Raw genomic sequence first — 19,349 nt, 5'->3', positions numbered from 1 at the left:
TAGCTGTGAAATGGAGACTATCGTATCCAGATGTGAGGTTGCAGTGTAGTATGCATTTCTGCTTCTAGACAAAGATGGACTTAAATGAAACTGTTTACTATATGTTGCCAATAGAATGCTGGACTCTCTGCCATTGTCCATGACCGCAATGATGGACATATGAGTGTGACTGAAGAAGTATACTTTAGTAATGATATAGAGGAACTAGGTGGGGGGTAGAGAATTGGGGCTGGTTAAGGGAAATCCCAGGAGCCTATGGAAGTGTATCATAAAATGATAATAGTAATGATAAAATTATAAAATGTGAAAAAATATGTTATACATAATATTTTCTGTCAATCTTATTAGAATGGAATGTATCCTTTACAATTAGGAAATCACTTACATACTTATTCCTACATGTAAAGATCCCATTGATCTCCTAGTAAATTAAAAACTTTTAACATTTATTCATCCATATGCTACGTACTCATGTCTGTATTTGGACACATACTGTATAATCATTTAGGTTACCACTTCATTAAAGACAGTGAATCTTGTGCTCATTAATTGTTCATCTCTTCTGCAAATGAAAATGCTATATAAGTTCTATTGTGTTTCCATTCTTTAGAATGAGTTGCATTCACCAGTAATTCTTTCCTTGAATGTTTAATATTCTTCACATTTTTTCCTACCCAATCCTCATATTTCTTCTGTGCATTTTTCTTTATATTTGCAGCGTCTGATAATTTGGATATTTTATTTCAGATTATTTGGCCTATGTCAGGTATTCTTCTCCATGGTCCCCAGGGTCTTGTATCTTGTTTTTTTAACTTCTTCCTTTTCCTTGCTCTCTTTTTATCAGATGTCATCCATTGTGCCTCAGTATTTTACCCTTGGGTGTTTCAATTATGCATGAATGAGATGTGCCTCACAGTCACACGTTTCCATTTTCAGTCTAAATAACTGCACATAAGAATGAAAGTCTGCATTTAACTTGAGGGACTCAGCTGGTTGCACATTTCATTTGGGCTCACTCTAGTCTCCTCTCCTAGTAGTAATTTGGAGGTTGTGTTTCAATCAGCTCTCTGTATTCACCTTGCTTTGCTATTGCCCAAATTTTTGCATTTAGCTCTTTTCAGCCTTTGCTCTAATATTCAATCTAAGCTTCTCTATCAAGGTTTATCTATTTGCCATTAATGTGTTTATTTTGAATTTCTGTTCAAACGAGAACTAGATAATTAAGCACGTGTTCCTGAATTAGTGAATTGTATTTCAGAAGTGCCATTAAATCACAATTCTTCTCTTAAACTTCATGATTTAAATCAGTCAACATTTCAAATTTACTATGTTATTAAAGAGGTATGAAAACAAGGAATGGGAAGTATTACCTTTATTACTGTTCAGAAGGCATCCAACAGGAGAAAAAGGGAGAGAGAGAATGGTGAATGGGGCTTGGTTTTCTTTACTGAAGAACTATCAGTCTTATCTTGAATATTTTTCCTCAGCTCTCCTAGCTTGCATGCTCTCTGGAACTTCTCATTCTTTATTATTTATTGTATTGCATTTATTTATGTGTCTTTAGCTCACAGCATAGTGCCTGACCTATAAAAAACTCAAAAATGAATGAGTGAATAAATTAATGTGTAGGAGCAAAAACAATTTTAACAAATAAATTGCCATGATGCACAACTGTGACATTAAGAATGATTATGCTATACATTTTGAGGATATGATGAAAGGAGAGTTAATTTGAGTTAGTAGATAATAATTACTGGCTTAGAAATTTGGTAGCTTTGAGCCAGAACAAGTTTAGGTTATTTTTGAGGGGGTAGTTCTTTTTAATCAATCATACAAAATAGTCAAAATGTGTCTGTTTTGAGACAAGAAAGCTTGAAAACTTCTTTATTAATACAAAGGGAGTAGCATACATTGTTTGGTAAACAGAATGCAAAATATAGTCAACAGTCAGTAAGCCCCATGAAGGCATTTTCAGGTGTTATCATATTCAGAGACTACAAATTAAGATGTGATGTCATTAAGCTACATAATTCGTTAGGACAACTGTCACATGTTTGGTTTTTTTTGTTATTGTTGTTGACCAAAATATTGTTATATGGGATAAGAATGCAACTCCTTATTTGAGCTAACAAGTTGCAGTATGCCAACTCAACTCAGTTAATGGTTTGATTCTCCTCACTCTACAGAGCCAGTCACTAGCTCATGCTGTTGAAACAATCCTGAGAGTCAGTCCATAGAACAGAATATGGAAATTCTCATCATTCGCATTTAAGTAAGAAACAAGCTCTATGCTAGAGAAATATGTGCACAGTACCCTGATTTGTTCCATCTGTACTGAATTACACAAGAATACCTTGTCTAACAGCTACATGTCAAATACTCTGGTAGTGCTATCTGGTCATGGAGATCAACAGCCTGTAACCATAAATATGACAATCTTGAGTTCCCCATTGCATAGAAACTCATTATTACATCAGAGAAAGAGTGACTAGAATTTGGAAGCAGCAATGTCAAACACAGCAAGAAATCTGTATATAAGCCAGAGGACTTCATAAAGCAAATTTTTAGAGTATTTTTAATGAAAATAACCAATATAGAGTTGTAAACTTTTTATTGGCAAATGACACCATTATTAAAGCAGACATACTGTAATATGAACTGTCACCATCCAAAAACAAAAAAGAGAGAGAAAGATTATGTTAATGCAAGAAAAAGGCAGAAAAACAACATTTTAACCCTTCTTTAGGTGGACATGTCTTTGTTTTTCTGACACTAGCTTTGACCCTACAGATTTGGCACTGTCCTGTGAGGCCCTGGCCTCCTTCTCTTCATGACAATCTCTTGAGGCCTGTGTTGGGGGGCGGGGGTTGGAAACCACTACTCTGTTCAGTCCTGGTTGGAGCACAACGTAAAGGCTTAGATTCTTGCTGTGTTTTTTGATGCAGCCAAATAATACTCTGTTTGTATGTGAAGTAACCATTCACAACCCCCTTGGCTGCACTAGAATGACTCCATAGACAGTGGCACCAAAGAAAACACAACAGAAGCAAAGAGGAAAACCAGTATTAAACTGAGTGATGCTCCTCTCCCAGAGAAAACTTTGTTTTCCTATTTCCATTATTTTTAAAATTTTATTTTAATATTTATTACAAAGGTGAGGGGTGGGTACAGACCCATGTGGGTCTCCAGTTAGGATGGAGCAGATTCCAATAGGTAGGGGAGATAAGGGGTGAGATAAATGCTGCAGGTTTCCCTTCTATGTCTGGGAGTAGGGGCAAGGAGACGGAGAGAATGTGCAAAACTCCTGCTGTCACACTGTATCAGTTCACCTGGAATGGAGATGACTGATGTCACCTTAGAGACCCTGATTCAGGGGAAGAATGTTCCAAAGGTATATTGAGTGCTCTTGATTGTTCTGATAAGTTTTGGACTTCATTACACTTAGAGGTATGAAAATCTTTCTAAGACCTGTTGACTGTCTTTGTTTTGTGCCCCGAGACCTACGTGCTTGTTATAAAGCCTGGCCTGGAGTGTTGTTCAGCCTGTCTTTCTTTCCATATTTTGCTGAAGTACTCAAAGTCTTCTGTTGGTTTAGATGAGCTGGCTGCCTTGTCTTTCATGTTCGTCGAGGTGTGCTCTCTATTCTTACGCAAGTATCAGCAGCTGAGGTGGCCCAGTCCTGTAACATGTGCTCTGGGGTCATTTGATTTTTCACTGATGTCAGGGATTGTGTGTAGTCATTTAGTTGGGGAGTCCCCTAAGAAACCTCACCTGGGAGGTCCACAGACCTTGTGTGTGCTATCTGGTGCAGGGTTGGGCTCAATCTCCCCCCTTGCACCAGCCTGTGCACATTCTAGTGGATGCAGCTGCCAGGTCAGACATACCCTACAGCACCACTGTTTCTCATGTAGACTGGTGGATGCTGCTACCTAGTTGGGGCGACCCAGCAAATCCCCTACCTGCCTACCCCAGCCCCGGTTCTTGCATGTGCTGGCTGATATTGCATGCCATTTTGGTGTGGTCTGTCCTAAGCTCTGGCTCTCATGTGCTGTGTGCTGGTGAATGCTGTGGCCTAATTGAGGTGACCCCAAAGAACCCCTACCAGATCCAAACCCCTATCATGGCTCTTGCAAACACTGGCAGATACTGCAATCTGATCTGTCCAGCCTGCCTCCTAGTTCTGGGTATTTTTTTGTGTGGTCAGGTTCTTTGGCCTGACCCAGGGATGCCCTTTTACTTCCTTCCTCTGATCTACCCTATTTCAGCTCCTTCTATTACCTGTGAGTGCAGTGGCCTGCTCCATGGAAGCTATTAGAAATAATTTTATACATGTCAAACAAGTCCTCAGTGGCTCCCATTCTGACCTGTCCCCGGTCCCCCGGGCTCCTGTGAATACATGGAGTGGCAGGGGTGATGCGGTGGCCCTGACTGTCATGCACTCTGCCCCTTACCCCTTCTCCAGATCTTTAAAAAGAAATGCAGTAAGCCATTATGTTGGCTCACCAACGTAGTTAAAATAGAGTTGATATTAACAAGGCGAAGAATGCCAACCAGCTGTTGGCTACTTTTCTCCCAACAGTGTAGCTCTTGCCTAGGTACAAAGCATCTTTAGCATTTGCCTACAGCAATTGATTAAGAGGGAAGCTTCATTTTCATTCAAACTGATCAGTCATCACTCTTGTGTAACCATTTTCAAAAAAAACAAGTGAAACATTCATCTGAGATGTGATTAGCTGTACTTCTTGTGAGACATGGAGAAGTAACAAAGTCAATATAAATCCACAAAACAATGCTATCTCTAGGGAATTTTTCATTTCTTTTAAATCAACCTGTTCAAATCAAGACTGGATATTAGAGACATAATTGTTGTTTAGATCACCTAAATGAAATGTACAGACCTGTGTGCTCTTAGATAGATAATTGATGTGCAACTCTCAAGGTTTAATTAAATATTTGCCTTTTGGCTAGTCAAAGCAATTAATATGCTTCATTTATACAACTTAAAAGCAAATATTGCTATGTAATTCCAGCAGTCTTCCAAATGAAAGCAATAATAGCAAACAAACTGTATGTGCCAACCCAGAATCATGAACCCATGTATCAGTCAGAGTTCTTCAGAGACTTAGAGCCTGGAAGGTATATGATATGTGTGTATTATATGATTAAAGTAAAAAGGATAAAATAGTATTTTGCTTTTGTCCCTGAGTTCTGGAACAAAACTTGTAAAACTACAATTTCGTGTGCATTGCACTTGCTGGGAGAACCATTTATTCAAATAGTTGATCTTTGACCTTGGTTCCTGATACAGAGCTTCCAATCTCTTGGGATTTTCTGGGAGAAAGATGTCTCTTATTGTATGAAGTGACTCTTGATGGATTCTTGGATGGGGTGGTTACCAGAAGGATAAGGGCTTGACTAGAAGCGTGTACCTTTCAGCCGCATCCCATCCTATGAGAAGAGAAGGGCTAGAGACGAAGTTAGCAATTATTATAATAATTAATAATTGCTCAAGTCTACATAATGAAGCCTTCAAAAAAACATCTTATGCATGATGTTTGAATGGCTTCCTGCTGGTTGGTAAACATGTGGAGGTGCCTGTACATTGGGCATCCAGACTATGGACACTCCATATCCCTTCCCACATTCATGGTTCTGAGCATCTCTTCCATCTGACTCTTCATCTTAATAGTATTGTTTATGATAAACTGGTAGACATAAGTAAACTGTTTACCTTAGTTGTATGAGGACTTTAGCCAATGATCAAACCAGAGGAGCGGTCATGGGAACTCCTGATTTTATATCCAGTGGATCAGAAGCTCCATAACCAGGCATGTGCTCTTGGCTTTCGAATAAGGAACTTGGCTGGTGGGACTGACCCCTGAACTTGTGGGATATGCCTCTCATTCTGGGTGGATAGTGTCTGCATTGAAGGACATCCAGCTGGAATCTTGGGGACTACTGCTTTTGGGGGAAGCTAACCCATATATTTGATGATTGTAAGGTTGTGTTTAGAGAATAGTAGAACAATTGGCCGTTTTTTTTTTTTTCGACTTTAAGTCATGTATGGTTTCAAAGGACTGAAGAACGGGAGTCTGCATCATTAAAAGCCTGATGATTCAAATGTGAATCTTAAAAAAATATTTTCAGAGCAGTATCTAGACTGGTGTTTAACCTAAAGTTTGAGAACTGAGAACCAGCCAAACCAACACATAAAATGAGAAAGAAATGGAAAATATTTATTTTAAAATAGGAAGCTTGAAACAGATGAATATTTAAATAAGATATATATATTTTTTTTCATTAGGTAGTCTTCACTTTAAGGATCACATTTCTTTCCATAGAACTAGGCAAAGGAATTTGAACTGGAAGAGGGCAGTAATACTGGGAAAGTGATTTGAAATAATCTGCTTTGTAGGGAAGCCATCTTGTGGTTTAGGTGTGGATATATGCTATTAGCACCTAAAGCAGGTGCATGGACTGTACTTCAGCTGTCACCTGATAAAGCATAACTGCAAGGTAAGAGAGGGGGCCCTTATTAAAAACAGATAAAACAAAGAGCATCATTTATCTCCTAACCTGTCATAAACTGAATGATGACTTTTTGATCCTCAGCTTGGAGTTACTCTTTCACGCAAACAAGATGACCATAATTACAATCTTATTCTCTGTGGGAAATTAAAAAGAAAGATCAAGAGAGAAGAATCAAGAATGTCAGTGAATTACCTGCAATCTTTTTGTTTTTGTACAGTGGTAAATGCTTTGGGCATGCAAGAAGAAACTTGGAGTTTGGTAGACATTTATTTAACTGAAAAAAAAATAGAGCAAGGAAAGTCTTAAATTGTAATCCAGAATGAGCCATGGTTGAGGACTGAAGAAAAAGGCAATTACTTATACAGAATTTAATCCATGTCACTCTGATTTAGACATGAAGTTTATCAGTATTCTTTTGTAGAAATAATTCTACCTCTAAAGAGAGCTTTAAAATCACAATTGATGTTATTTATTTAAAGATATTATTTTATGGACAGAGATGTGATGTTGAGACAGGACCTCATGAAACTCTCTGCTGTAGGTAGACCCATTTAAAACCAGCATGAGGCTCAGCCAGCAAAAGGTGCTGTTTTGGGGTGGAATACATCCTTCTGTCCTCCCAGAGTACAGCTTGGCCACAGTAAGCACACAGCGAAAATGGGCTCTATCTCAGTTCCCAATTCATACTTGTTCCATGTGGAAACTATTCTTCAAGGTCTGAATCCCACAGTGGATCTGTTCCAAAACACTTGGGTGTCCAAATAAGGCAGTTGATGTGACTGTATCAACTTAGTCAATTGAATCTGGTAGCTTCCTCTTTTTACTAATAGAGTTAATATCAGCTTGTCAAGCACTATTCCCTAAGATTGATTTATAGAGCTTTTTAACAACAAAAACTTCAACTCTTTACAGCAGTGTGTAGAACTCGACTCAGAGGGCAGGGTTGAGAACAAAGACAATCTACAGGGGATGGGCTTAGCAGTAACCACAGAAGGTATTCCAGGAGATCTGGAGACTTGTAGGGGAGTGGGTCTACCAGAATGAAGATGCTGGGCTGGTAGTGGGAAAAGAGGTTAAATTTACAAACTAAGGAAAATACTCTTGAGGTCTTTTGCTTTTTGCAATTGCTATTTAGTGGTGTGACTAGGTAACATAGGCACTCTTCTCCTTATCACAAAATATGTAGTAGCTAGAACTGAAAACAAAAATGGTCTTACTGGTGAGTTGTTTTCTTGCATGATTCTAGTAGCCTTTATGTTTTCTGCATTGGGTATGTACAGAGATTGGTGTATCATTCCATGGATAAAAGGAGGGGCGCTGTATTCCTTGTCACTTCTTAGCGCTTGTGCCCATGCAGGTGATCCCTCTCTTTTGCTCATTTTCACATGCTCACACACACATCAACAGACCTGCACCTGTGTGCAGTGTCCTGAGGAGCACATCCCAGGATAGACTGAGGTCATTATATTCCAGAGAAATAATTCTATGTGCTCCATTTGTTCGAGTTGTTTGAGATTTTAGAACATGGCAAGAGCTTTTGATCTGCAACAGTTGAATATGTAAGCGTTAATGCTTAGTTACACTGGAGCTGAAGAGCCACTCATTGAAATTTCTATATCCTTTGCTTTCTCTCCATTTCAAATGTTTGGCCATTTTTCTGCTCATTAACAAATCCATGAGAAATGTAAAAGTGACAAACGAAGATGAAACTCAAGTCAATTATGTCACATTTCTCTCTGATTTACTCTGATTTAGCTAGAGGTTAAGTTCGACATACTGACTTACAAAGCAGTTTGGGGCTTGTGAATTTTGGTGATCTCTCTCATCTCTGAAGGGTAAATCACATATTATGTTTCTTGCAGTGTGTCAGAGAGAAACCTGTCTTTGAAATAGTTGCCTTGGATCTAGCATTGTGTTGCAGCAAATTATGGCACTGCTGGTGATGCCAGGATCTTATGTCAAAGTACTAGGCCAAGTCCAGACACTCTGCTTCTGACCCAGCCTCCTGCTTTTGTGCATTGAAAGGCAGGAAGTGGAAGATGGCTTATGTCCTTGAGCCCCTGCCATCCATGTGGGAAACCCAGATAGAGTTCCTGACTCCTGGTTGCTGAGGTCATTTGAAAAGTGAAACAATACATGGAATATGTGTTCCTCTGCATTATTTCTGTCATTCTTGCTTTCAAATAAATAAAACAATCTTAAAAGAAACCTTTAAGAAAGAACTGGGTGGCCTGTATCTTGTCTCTACCTTTTGCTGGATGGCCATGTTATCTCTGTAGTTTCCTCAATTGTATTTTGAATTCGAAACTTTTCTCTAGTATGATTGAGTCTCTGGCAGATATTATGGAAATTCACTTGCCTCTGACAGTCCTTGTGCCTGTCCAGCCTGCTTATAAAGTTTACATTTTATAGGAAGTTTCCAGTGCCATTTTTAGTTTACAAATAGAGCCAGAAGCCTAGCCTTGCCCCTAGTCATCCCTGTTGCTTCACATGAATCTCCTTTTAGCACAAACCACTTTCCAGTTGCTTTTCCATTCCTTGTGTCTCTGGCTTCCTGCTCCACCTTCATGGCTGAGTATGTGGTCTTTATTATAAAGACTTCGGAGACCTGCCTATCAAATGCACCCCATTCAACTTCTGTAGATAACAAGATATACAAATACTAACTCTTGTTCTGACCTAATTGAACATACCGCAACTAGCTCCTTAATGGTTTGTTATTAGATTTTATAAATATTCCTGCTGCTAGGTGAAGTTTTAACCAGAGAATCCAATCTGAGTTTATTTTCCTTGTTTTCTGGGTCATCAACTATCAGAGATTTGGGGGACTTAATTATCTATCCAAATTTCACTAATGGTGTGATACATGCTTATTCATATGTAACTATTATTCATAATGAACTGTGTGAATGAATTAATGAAAGCAACTTTCAGAATAAACTGTTTTAATATATAGATTCTTATGTACCAGTGTTTCTATTTTATGTGATAGAGATTACAATGATTTTGTTGCAATGCAAATTATATGAAATATAGCTTAGACTCTTCCATAAAGAAATATTTATTATGGAAAATTATCTTTATTATCCACTAATTATTTACCATCTTATAAAGTTCTACTCTATTCACAAACATGTTTTGATTTCTCATAATTATTTAAGAATTATTACAGAATTATTTGCCTATGTCTATTGCTAATAATAACTAGCAATGGTTTCCTTTTTTTTGATGGAAAACTTTGTTAGGCATCAAATAGGATTATTTTTCTTTGTCATTTTCTCCTATTTATTTTTCTTCTACCATAAGCCTTTTTTTTTTCATTCTCTCTCAAAAGAGGTTCTATAGTGAAGTTTCTAAAGCTTTCAGACATACCTCACACATGTGTCTTGAGAAATAGATGCATGAAGGAAGTTTGATATCTTTATAATGATAATTTAATGGCTGTACTACTTGATGTTAGGAAATTCCTCAAAGTAACAGTTGGAATGAGATTACAATATGTGCAGTCATTAAGAATATCTGATGGGCATGGTATGAATCATAGATTAAAATGCGTTCTGACTTAAATTTAAAGCATTAGCTTAATTCTCCATAGGATAAATACAGTTATCTTGACCTACATTTTGATGATTATCTTTCTTTCAATCCCAAGAAGACCTTCAAATTCACTTGCCTTAGGCAGCATAAGCTCCAGGTTTGCCATGCTCATGAAAGAAAGATAAGAGTCACTGTTGAGAAGTGAAAAATTCTACAGTAAAAACTCGATGTGGAATTATCTCTTTGTATTCTTTAACCAAATCAGTTACACTTTTGTCAAATCTTATTTGACTAGGTAGTCATAATCCAGGATACTGAGCTGGAGCATCACTATAACTAAAATGTAAAGAAGGGTACTATTTGTGAGTCTTCCCCATTCATAATTCTCAAGGTGACAGTGTTAGGAGGTACTGTCATGAACAGGATTTATGCTCTCCCAAAAGAGGCCTTAGAGGGACCCTTATTCCCTCCACTCAGTGACATTTACCAATATGGTATCATCTAGAAACAGAATTGGACCCTCTCCAGACACCAAATATGCTATGTTTTGAACTTGTCAGCCTCCATAACAGAGAGAAATATGTGTTGTTTATAAGCTGTTGCTGTATGTTAGTTTTAGCAGCCTGGACGGACTCAGAGTAGGGTTTAAGTGGGTTTGGGCCATATTCTCAAAAGACAAATAATTCATTCAAGTTTCAGCTCAAACATCACTTTCTCTCACTACCCAATAATATAAGCAAACATTCCCAAGCACATGTAGAAGCATGTGTGGACATGCATATCCACACGCACATTATTCTGTGTTGTGTTGTTTTGTTTATTCACGTCTTCATTGTGTTCACTTATTTTCTAGTTGTCTCCCATTCTCCTTGTTAGTGTATGCTGCTCACAAGACCTGTCAAACAGTAGATTTGAGTGCTTAGTTTAGCACTGCATGAGTGTCTTTAGAATGTTGAGGTGGCACACAGCATCATAGCTAATAAAAATATTGTCATTAAACAGCATATAGCTTACAGTTTAACTTGGGTTAAGGACCTAAGAGACTTTTAAGTTTAATCCAAAATTTAAAAGAAACTTATCTAAAGCTTGTTGTAAAAATCAGTTTGCTAATGTGGCCACAGACATGTAAAATAGAGTTCTTGAAAGATTTAGGTCTGAATTAAAACACATGTCTATGTAATTCTTATTGCAAAAGATTACAAAGATACAGAACTTATAAATTCTTTCTGGAATAATGTATTCCTGATTGTACAATACCTAGTGAGTTTGTATATAAATAGTGCTGGTATGTCATATTATGAATTCTATAAACTTTAATCCCACAATTTTAGCTGAATTAAATTTCTACATTGTTTTTAAGTTATCATTTACATTTTTATTTGGAAGATAGAGTGAAAGTAAGGGAAAGAGGGATCCTCCGTTTGCTGATTTACCACTTAAGTAGGAGCTGAGCCAGGATGAAGCCAGTAAACTGAGACTGCAGCCAAATCTCCCACATGGTTTGTGGAACTCAAGTACCAGAGCCATTGTCCAGTGCTTATAATTGAATTAGTAAGGAAACATAAGGGGAAGTCGAGGTCAGATTCCAACCCAGGCATGCTAGTATGGAATGTAGGTATCCCAAAGGATAACTTAGCCCTCTGAATCATAAAGCCTGCCTGCCTGACCCCTCCGTGTTTCAAGTTAGGGGAAAAAAATGAATGACTCTCATAGAGTAGTGGAGAGATAACTGAAGGATGCTGCTTCTGGGGCAGTAGTATTTGGAAAATGAGCTCATTGTGTCCATTTTACAGCTTTGCATATTCAAAGACAAGTATTTACTAGATCGCTGTAAGGTAATCAGAAAGAAAAAACTGATTTTCGTTAACCAAAACTCTAAGAGGTGTAATTTAACACCACATTGGCAATTTGTATTCAAATGTGTATCTGTTGAGGCAACAAGGGTGAACAGCTCACCTCAATAGAATTGCTGTTCCAATGTACAAAGGAGATTAAGGGTCAGAAAGTCTACCGGTGAGCAAGGAATTAGGGGAAAAAAAAGTCAGATGTCTCAAGAGATGTGTGTACTATGCTCTCCTGACATGAAAGATGGCATTGTTCTAGGCCTGCCTCTGACTAGACAGCTGGCATTGGCCTGAGCTTCCAGCTTCGTTTCTCTGGACGCTCCTAGAGGACAACTGGCAGTCTTCCTCATGCTCTGCCTTTTCTTGTTTTAGCAGTGATGAAACCATATTTTCTAGCTAACTTGTATTTTACTGAAACTGATTAAAGACAAAGTTTTCCAAAACAGCTAGGTTTTCATAACCTCAAGTGCTTATTGTCAGAGGCAACACTTTTGCCAGCCATTTCATAGATAGTATGTTTTTACTGATAATTAGTCTGGGGTATGATAGGTGAATTTTACAGCTCTCAGTTATATTTGAAAAGCTGTTCCTCTGCCTGTTCTCAAGCCTTCCTGTTAACATCTTCTCTGGCACCAGGAGCCTCAATGAGCTGATGACATGCATCACTCTTTACTTTATTAAATAATCATTTGCCTAGCTAGTTTTGATGACACTAAAAATGGAAAAATGACGAATGTTTCATTATGCATTTCATCAATATTTTAGAAAAATGTTGCCATTGTTTCATTGCAATGCTCAGTGTTTTTTCTCTGAACACAGCAATGATGAAGGGGAAAATGAACACATTAAAATAAGCATTTTGGGTGTCAAATTTCTTGGAAATATTTTGCCATCGCGTCGGTGTGTGCTTGGAACAGCCAAACATGATACATATCTTTTGGGATTTATAGGCTTAACAGTTTTAACAATGAACCTTTTTACCCTATTAAGAAATCGATGGGAGTCATCAGTTGAGCAATATTCTTCTTATGCAAAAACAAGCCTTCTGTCAAGGAGTTCTGTGCAAAATTCGCTATACAACATGTGTTTGTAACAAGTTCTTATTAGACTAAAGCAGCCCACTCTGATGTTTTTGCACCTCTACAGCGCCTCTTCTTTCAGTAAATTTTATACCATTCAGCGGAAGTTTCTGCATGAACTATAAAACGTTTGTGATTAGCAAGGAACCAATCTGAAAAATGGAAGAAACACACATCAGAAGTCAGGAAGGAATAACAGACACAACTCCAGTATGCTAAGACCATGCTGTTGTTTCCCAGGAAAGATTGCTGGTACACTGATGAAGGGTAAGTGCAAATATATGAGTAATGCATATGGTGAAAAGACTATACACAGAAAAGTGAAAACTGAAGACAGTGCAGCGTGAAAAGTGAAGACTGGTTTGCAAAAATAGAAGAGGTGGCAGTAATAGATATAGGTTACCAATCAACTTGATTGGCATTGTCACTAAGTGATAGCCAATCAGATGATTTGGATAATAAATTATTGTTGTTATTCTAGAGTTTCAAGGCCACCACCTTCCGAAGCACCATTCCTATCAGTAGGACATAAGTACGCCAAGCCTCTAGAACATGATTTAGGAGCAAGGATTTGGGATTCAGTTTGCCTAACTGATAAAACCAAAGCCATTCAGCAGAACTGGATGCTTCACATCTGCAGGTGGTTTCAGGAGGTAGAGGCAGGGCTTATCCTGCACAAACGTGAAGCAATTTGCTCAGACATTAAGGACAGCTGGTAGGTTGATGCTGGCCTTGAAAATATTCAAGAACAATGCAATCTGTTCAAGGCACTAAGAGCATACCTGTACCGAAACTCTCTCAAATTACTCATTCAGCAAAGGTAGAATATTAATCAGGTTTTATGTGCAAAGAGCCAAAACCAATTTAGACTATTCATGGCAGAAGACTAAAGTTGAAGCCTAGAACAGCACCAGATGTCATGCATCATAATGATCCTGGGTACACCTGGGGGGTCACTATGGAATTTAGGTTTCAAATCTGGTTTAGATTAGAGCAGACATTTCTAATTGGCTGAAGCTCATTAAGTCACCGTTTTCTTACTGCAGGAGAGGAGTCTGGGAAATTTGGATTATGGTACATTGCATTTCTATAGATGAAGCTGACTGTTACAAGGTACCAAAATTCCCAAATGTAGAAGGTTCACGTGCTGGAAGGACAAAAGAGTAGCTTTGTCTAATCAGCATCAATATATGCTGTTATTCCCATATCTATATAATGCTCTCCACTTTTACACAATCAAAATCTGATCACTCCATTGCTAGTGATAGCCAACCAGAATATCTCTACTTTGTGTGTGCCTGAGCTAGCTCAGAGGTGTATACCCTTTTTGCTACAGATCTGGATATTATAAGAGGTTGAGTAGCAAATAAAGTATTGATTGCTTCAGCGAAGGAAAATCTTCAGGCCAAAAACAAAAATTAAAGCAAGAAATGAACAGTTACATGAGACAAGGAAGGGGATTTTGTAAGGAAACATTCTTCAGTGGAAGATGATGACTTTATGATATTCAAGGTCTTCTGCTCATGTCATGATAATCCCGTTTCCATGGCTATAGTAGATCTCTTCAAGGTCTGCTCAAGTTATAGAATCAGATTTTCCTTTGATTAAGTCCCTGGGGTATTTTTTTAAAAAAATTTACATAAAGATCCTTGAATTCAGAGTATGTTTTGAGAATATAACTTAATTATTTGAGTTTGTTATTCTCTTGAATAATTTGTGCAGTATTTGCCAAAGTAAGTATTCAGTCCAAGTACTTGAATTCCTCATGGTTTTGTGATGATCTTCTGTGATGTGTTAGAATTTTACTCTCAATGTATAATTGGTTACCAGTAAATTGTTTCACCAGAGGTCCTGATTTGCATGTTCTCTATAAAATAAGAACCACACTTTTGTTACCTTTCATTCACTATAAATAATCAATCCCCAAAGCTCAAGATTTACTGAAGATTATGTATATGTATATATGTATATATAATAAAAAGGGCAAACCTCAGAGATTTACCTTCAATAAACAGAATCATGGAAAACAATAATGGAAAAAATGAGAGATGGAATATATATTTTTAAAAGAGGACAATTTTCTGAATTTCAGTAAGGCGAGGAGCAGATAGTTTAAGAGTTTTACCAAAGGGACCCTAAAAATATCAGTGAAAGACGAAGAAAGGGACTTGCCTTCAAAATACCTGCACTGAGAAAACAAATGCAGGTCTGGAGTAGTGATTATGACCATTCCCAGACAGCATATTTTTCATTCAGAATCATGGCATGATTATAGATGCCTTGTTTCTTCACATTGATCATGACCATGCGACTCACCGTAAACAGTGGAATAGGAAGGAAGTAATGAAATCATTATGTGTGAAACAATGAAAGCCAGAGTGCAGTGTGCTCTGCTTTTTTTATTTTCCCACCACGGACTGGTCAAAGCGCAGGTGGCTGTGGCTCTCTCAGCCTGATCTTATGGGGAAGATGACATGGCTGTCGCCTTGTGATAGGTACATATCATAGTGAAGAAATCAGCTTTGTTTTATGCCCCCTGAGATTTGTGGTTGCCACTGCAGTCACAAATCTTACTAAAAGACACAAAAGAAGAAAATCAAATTGTCACTGAAGATCTCATGTTGGATATTTTACTAGACAAACAAGGTGACATGACACTGAATGCTGAGGGAAATTGCTGCTAATCAAGACATCCAAAAGGTGCTAAGTGAGCAAGGCAAATAAGGACTGTTAAATGTGGAAAATTCAAACACTCACATCCTGGAGCTGTTCTTCATGTATTATTTGGACATGTGTTCAATGACATAGGGAAGATTCAGAAGAGTTTTCCTATTACAAATGATGACCGTGATATTAAAAATAGTCAGAACAATCCTGGGGAGAAGGTAAGAGGCATTGTCTTACCCTACCAGGGATTAAGAACCTTTTTTTTTTTTCCATCAAGGGCCACTTGGCTATTTATAACATTTGTAGCTCATCATACAGCATTTTCAACTTAAAAGATAGCATCTGGGCCCAATGTGATAGCCTAGCAACTAAAGTCCTTGCCCTGCACACACTGGTATCCCAGTTGGGTGCCTATACTAATACCAGCAGCCCTGCTTTCCATCCAGTTCCCTGATTGTGGCCTAGAAAAGTATTTGAGGACAAAGGTCTTGGGGCTTGCACCCACGTGGGAAATCCGGAGGAGGCTCTGGGCCCTTGGCTTTGGACTGGCTCAGCACAGGTTGCTGCGGTTGGTTAGGGAGTGAATCGACAAACAGAAGATCTTCCTCTCTGTCTCTCCTCCTTTCTGTGCATCCGACTTTCCAATAAAAATAAAATAAATCTTAAAAAGAAAAATCTAGCCTCCTGTAAATGTATTGAAATACAGTACTGTTGGAGGTTGCCTTGGCAGGGCCAGACCAAAGGATTTTGTTGGCCCCTTACAAACGACAGGCCCAGGCGTTCATCTGCATCCCTGCACCGAGATTATTATCATGTAGTGCTTGGGGAACTAACATAAACTAGAAACATTTCCCTAGAACAAAGGTTGGAAGAGGGCAGTCTTTTTAAAAAAATATTTATTTATTTTTATTGGAAGGTTAGATATACAGAGAAGAGGAGAGACGGAAAGGAAGATCTTCTGTCCGATGGTTCACTCCCCAAGCAGCTGCAATCGCTGGAGCTGATCCAATCTGAAGTCAGGACCCAGGAGCTTCTTCCAGGTCTCCCATGCGGGTACAGGGTCCCAAGGCTTTGGGCCATCCTCAACTGATTTCCCAGGCTACAAGCAGGGAGCTGGATCGGAAACAGGGCTGCTGGGATTAGAACCGGCGTCCAGATGGGATCCAGGCGTGTTCTAGGTGAGGACTTTAACCACTATGCTATCGTGCCAGGCCCAAGAGGGCAGTCTTGATGTTGTTTTGTGGGCAGCAGAGTTCAGACTGTCAATTGTGGCACCTCCCCTTTGTCCTCAAGTTGTAGATGGGGAAGGGAGAGATGCCATTGAGAAGAACCCCAAAATAATCAATTCCTGTAAATGTTATCTGTCTGATCACTTATTCAGTTAATTCAAAGAGTGTTCTGAGCACATACCACTTATGTGCCTTTTACTATTCCAGGAAATGGAAAAGGTCATGAGACTGTCTCTGCTTAAGGAACTTCTAATCGTTCAAGGAAGACTGGCTTGGATAAACCACGTACAACAGGAAGTGATACTGATGCAATAAAGGTAGGTCTAAAAGGAAGGAGTGGGGAGGAGAGAGGGTTGTAGGGTTTTATTTATTTGAAAGAGTTACAGAGGTGAAGGGAGATCTTTCATCTGCTAGTGCAATCCCCAAATAGCCACAACAGCCAGGCCTGGACTGGTCCAACGCCAGGAATCAGGAGCTTCTTCCCGGTCTCCAGTGGACCTAGCACATGAGGTATCCTCTGCTGTTCTCCCAGGCACACCAGCAGGGAGCAGGATCAGAAGCAGAGGAGCTGGGACTCAATTTGCAAGTGTAGGGAGTGCCACTGTCATAGATGGCAGCTTTACTGACTATGCCACAGTGCTGTCCCCAGGGAGAGTTTTATGTGGGGGAAATGTGGAGGTGACCCAGAGATTTTAAAGCTTTCAAGAGGTCCCCTATGTCTAGATAAAGTTGCACACAAAGGTGGCATTCTTTAGCCACCAGCTAGTTTGAGTTTCCTGTCACTTGCAAACAGCATTCTTTGGATTTCCCAGTTCTCAGGAATCTTCTGCTAAGCAGAGATGAGAAAACCTTAATCAAAGAACTGTCAGTAGAAAGGCAGCAAGCAGGAGGAAGTCCAAAGAGGAAGGAAGATGCCACCTGGAAAGCCAGTTACAGAGCAACACTTGAGGAATAGTGGCGCGTGGAATTCACAGGTTCCTAAGTCTGAAAAAGCCAGCCTGGAACAAAATTCATACCGGTCACGGGAATGAATCCTCTCCTTACTGATGAGGGGGTTGGGCTAGAGGTCAGTTGCAGGTATCACGGGAATCAATTGGATGTGAAATGCACTCTTTCCTGGTGGAAGTCATTCAATAATGTGTTTCGGCAAATTATGTGTTAGCATGAGAGTGTGGTGTGGTTGAGAATGCCTGTGTTCCAGGTACAGTGGGTTTATGGTGAATAGCACCACTCCTGTGAGCAACGTTGCTGCCTCCCCTTCCCACAGAGTGTGACAGTGGACAACGAGCAGAGCCTCGCTCTTGGGCTTGCGTGCATTTGAGACACAGTAGGGCAGCAAGCCTCGTTCTCTTCCTGCCAAGCACAGGAGACAATGAACAAAGAGGCCCACCTCCTGCACTCACTAGAGAGATGAAAATACTGAGCTGACAGGAACAAGATGCAAGATAGAGATCCTGAGTGTTTAGCTAACCACAACTATAGATAGCTGGAGCTACCCTTCTGGTGTCAGTCTTGGGAAATGTTTCTGTGGGAAATAACAGAGGCTGAGGAAGTGGGAATGAATGACATATGTAAATGCATATAGTAAGGTCAGGTTATGGGAGTGGGGTATGAATGCCAAGCTAGGGGTTTTCTAGTCAATATAATAAAAGCAGTGTAGCCAAAGTGAAGGAAATGACTACAGGCCCTTGGTTGCTAAAGGAGCCAGGTTTGATGAGCCTCCCGGCCAGCCGTCCATAGGCTCCACCCTCTCCCTCGGCTCCGCCCCAATCCCGAGCCGTGGTTTTAGCCTAACCCCGCCCTCCTGGCCACCTCGCCGCCCCTCTGTTTCCCAGGAGACGCTCTCGGCGTCCCCCTACAGCAGCCTGGCGCGGTCGGGCACCAGACCTGTGTGGGAGGAGGAGGTGGCGCCGGCGCACAGCATCTGCCACCCAGGTAGGGGAACTCAAATCGGGGCAACGGAAAACCGGAGCTGTTGCCCAGGCCAGTCCACCGAAATTCATGACAGCTGGGGCGAGGCAGAGAGGGAACTTTTTCAGCTCCTAGGAGAGATGGGCCTTTCTGCCTGAGAGTCCCTCCTTGACTTTCCTCCCAAACGTTGGTGTCTGACTTCCAGAACGAGGTGTTTGCCTTTTCTGTTCAGAAATGAATAGGAAGTAAGGAAACGCAGTTACTCGCTCTCCAGCTTTCTCAACCCCGTGAGGACTGAGAGGGAAAGTAAACCGGCATGGTGGATTGGTCTATTAGCCCTGCTTAGAAGGAAGTAGAAAGGAAAGGGCCCTTAGTTTTACATGACTTCGTCTCATTAATTTGAGAGGACAAACTAACGGTTACCCCTGCATTGGAAGATGGCACATTTCAAATATTTTGGTGACTGATAGAAGCTGCAGTTGAGTGTTTAAAAAATTAAAAACTAAACATAGTAGGCACTTGCAGGAGTGAATGTTACCCTGGGATTTGGG

The sequence above is a fragment of the Ochotona curzoniae genome, unplaced genomic scaffold (genome assembly GCF_017591425.1).
Source record: "Ochotona curzoniae isolate NIBS_2020 unplaced genomic scaffold, NIBS_Ocur_1.0 scaffold_4506, whole genome shotgun sequence".
In the NCBI taxonomy this organism is placed as follows: domain Eukaryota; kingdom Metazoa; phylum Chordata; class Mammalia; order Lagomorpha; family Ochotonidae; genus Ochotona; species Ochotona curzoniae.
Note: the sequence above shows the minus strand (reverse complement) of the source record.